The sequence below is a fragment of the Phocoena phocoena genome, chromosome 11 (assembly GCF_963924675.1).
Source record: "Phocoena phocoena chromosome 11, mPhoPho1.1, whole genome shotgun sequence".
In the NCBI taxonomy this organism is placed as follows: Eukaryota; Metazoa; Chordata; class Mammalia; order Artiodactyla; family Phocoenidae; genus Phocoena; species Phocoena phocoena.
In genome coordinates this window covers 46,188,046-46,191,650 of record NC_089229.1, presented here as the reverse complement: position 1 = coordinate 46,191,650, position 3,605 = coordinate 46,188,046, and the positions used below count along the sequence as shown (strand labels likewise).

The following is a 3,605-nucleotide window of genomic DNA, read 5'->3' as shown; positions in this document are numbered from 1 at the left end:
AAAGTTAAAGCCAACAGAGTTGGTGAAACTCCAAATATATGAATAACAGTTTGTGATATCTTTTCAAGTCTCAATTACAATTGATTTAGTTCATCTATTATGATAAAAATACACATTATTATTATTTCATAAGTATAAGTTAATAAGGATAAATTATCCATTAGGGAAAGAATGTTTTCTATGACTCTATTTTTAAAAATGGGACAGATTAATCCTATTAGTCTGAGAGGCCACTATGTAATATTGGCCATGCATTCTAGAATACTTTGTTTTGTTGGCATAGATGATTAGGATCTTTACAGGTTTGTTCAGTCAAAAGCAAGTAATTTTTTTTCTCAGAATTGACTGAAATGATTAGTGATCTACATGCTTTGAGATTTTGTAGTTCATTTGTGCTTTTGGGGAAAGAAGTATGGCAGGAAAAAACACAAACTTTGGAATCATATAGAACTGTGGTTCTGGGCAAGTTACCCATTTTTCTGAGCCTTAATTTCCTTATCTATAAAAAGGGGGATAATATTAGGGACTTTTCAGGTTTCTTGTGGGCATTTACAATGAAAAAGTAATTTATGACATATGATAAACACACAATAAACATCAGTTACCCACTTTCCAGTTACGATCTTTTCCAACCCTTTGACTGTGTATCTAATTTAAATGGAAATTTTTCTATTTAAAATTTAGTATATTTGCATCATATAAAAATATTTCACCCAACTAATTTTGGAAATGCTAGAAATAGAAAATAATATTAAAAAGAGACAATGTTACAGTCAGGCATTTTTACAAATACATGCACATATGACAAACTTCAACTTGTATCCAATTCAATGGCATATATTGATTACCATTTCCTTTCTTTAAGCTATTTAGGAAAAAGGCACAAATCTATCTTGAGGAAAATCTGATGATCCTCAACCATTCTAAGGCCAACAGTGATATGCAGTAAAAAAAAAAAAAAAAAAGACTGGACTAAAAATCAGACAAGGTGGTTTCTAATATTATGAATTCCACTAACTAGTTATGTGACTTTGTACAGTTCATGTGTCTTCTCTGAGTATCAGATTTCTTAACTCTAAAATGGGGCTAACAATATCTGCCTTGCCTCTTTTACAAGATTCTTATAAGGATCTAAAGAGAAAAGAGAGGACTTCTCTGGTGGTCCAGTGGTACAGAATCCACCTTACAATGCAAGAGACGCGGGTTCGATCTCTGGTCAGGGAACTAAGATCCCACATGCTGTGGGGCAACTAAGCCCATGTGCCACAACTACTGAGCTCGTGTGCCTCAACTAGAGAGCCTGCGTGCCACAGCTACAGAGCCCACCCACCCTGGAGCCTGTGCGCCATAACTAGAGAAGAGGAAAAAATCCACATGCCGCAACTAGAGAGAAGGCAGCGCACCGCAACAAAGAGCCTGCACACTGGAACGAAAAATTCCGCATGCCTCCACGAAGATCCCACGTGCTGTAACTAAGACCCGACGCAGCCAAAAATAAATTAAATAAATAAATAATAAAAAATAGAGAAAAGAGTGAAAAACGACATCTAATTAGGAACCTACATCCCTTTGATTTAATTAAAAAATAAAAGATATCTGGTAACACTGGACAAGAGAAAAAAGGGAGCATTCACTTTAAATATAAAATAAATTTCCTTCTGAAAAGTCTTTTCTAAAACACAGAAAGGATTTTAAAATATAAATAAATAACCTACACTTTACATCAGCAAACCTTACAGATTTCGGAGTAGAAAATGGAGCCAAGCCCTGGATAATTCACAAAGTCCTCTGAAACACAGTGTTTCATCTACAAAATAAAAGGGTTAGAATAAAAATTTCTCCAAAGTTCTTTCCAACTTAAACTTTCTTACGATTTCATTTAAGGAAGAGCTTTAGGGCTTCCCTGGTGGCGCAGTGGTTGAGAGTCCGCCTGCCAATGCAGGGGACACGGGTTCGTGCCCCGGTCTGGGAGGATCCCACATGCCATGGAGCGGCTGGGCCCGTGAGCCATGGCCGCTGAGCCTGCGCGTCTGGAGCCTGTGCTCCGCGGCGGGAGAGGCCACAGCAGTGAGAGGCCCGCGTACCGCAAAAAAAAAAAAAAAAAAAAAAGGAAGAGTTTTAGTAATTGGAAAATGACCGACACTTTACATCAGCATAATAAAATCTCTTTGTGAACCAGAAGGCAGGATAAAATAAGTGAGTGAAACAGAACCTGAAATATTAGACTAGTTTAATCAGAATTACCAATTTTAATGGTTGCAAATCTACAAAACATCTGTACAATGCTTCTCTCTAAGTGAAACAATCTAGGTGAAAGCATTTTGGAAGCCATAAGATGCTATGTGAATGTAAAGTATTATTGACATCATCATCTTCTTTACTTGAGCCCATTTCAGCTGCACCAGGCATCCAGGATGGGCATGGAGGGGAGGAAGGAAGAGGAAAGAGGAAGAGGATTTGCTTTTCTTGTGTTCTAGTTTCCCCTTGTTCCCTGAGCATGTATGTCTGTGATATAATACACGCATTTTTTCCCCAAACATGAAAAGGTAGTTACTTCCTAATACATAAATAGACAAATAGACAGTTAGGTCTTTTTGTGTGTTTAGGCTAAAGATATAGTTACTTTAATTTCTCATTTCTTGATTTGAGACATTTTTAAACAAAGCAGGTGGTAGGGTATGTATTTTACCAATGTATCCAGTATTTTCCATACACTAGCTTATTTCTTTTCTAAAATAAGCTATCATTTGAATAACTGGAAAGTGCTTTAAAATAAGAATTGCTAGTTATGAGTCACTGCAATGACAGACAGCTTGACAGTGTTATTTGCATTTGGCCATGAGAGAAACTGAGGGGATTGAGACAGAGGTAGAGCAAGAACTAGACCTCCCAGGCTGTCTGAAGAATGCCAAACCTCTGGGAAGGAGTAATAGAATTGTAGTTTGGAAGATGCCTGAAGATGGACAAACCTAGCTGCCTAGGCACCTAAAAATCCTCAGCAGATAAATCTGTGTCTTCATGACCTGGCTCAAGGGCTTATTGGAAGTTGCTTGTTTAAATTGAATGTTAATTTGCAAGAACCTTTTGGGAAATCATTGTGACCAATTACGAATGAGATCATTAAGAAGGAAAGCTGGGACCAACGTGGATACCCCGGGAGGTCACTCTCCCCGGGCTCTGTCCTGGTGGCGTAGGGGAGCCTAGGGCTCTGCCCCATGATGTACAGTCCCTTTCCACAACGTTGGAGATGAAGCTGGGCCTTGAGTCTGCACCTGCATATTCCTACAGCTTCTCAGAGTCCTGTGGACAACGACTGAGGAGACAAACCATGCAGGAAACAGCTCTCTGGAGCAGCATATCTGAATCTAGGTTGATCCGAAGTGAATGAAAGATTTGTTTTAATCAGTTTGGGTGTACTACTGGATTAAAGCTCTTACCTGCCTTGTTTTGCAAAAAAAAGAAGGACAGCCGGGCTTAGCATTTGCTTGAAGTCGTATTTTCATCGGAACTCATCTCCCTCCTAAAAGAATGATTGTTAAACAGTGCATCTTGGCCTGGGGATTGGGGTGGAGGTGGGGATTGGAGAGAATCTTGCTTTCCTTTTT

The 3,605-nt window shown here is 38.7% G+C and overlaps 1 non-coding gene across 1 annotated transcript; it reads left to right on the top strand.

Moving 5' to 3' along the window:
* Window positions 1–3,139: 3,139 nt before the first annotated feature.
* On the top strand, window positions 3,140–3,343 carry LOC136131629 (small nucleolar RNA SNORA73 family). The gene has a single exon (XR_010656366.1). It is a non-coding gene; the product is annotated as a small nucleolar RNA SNORA73 family (small nucleolar RNA).
* Window positions 3,344–3,605: the final 262 nt, after the last annotated feature.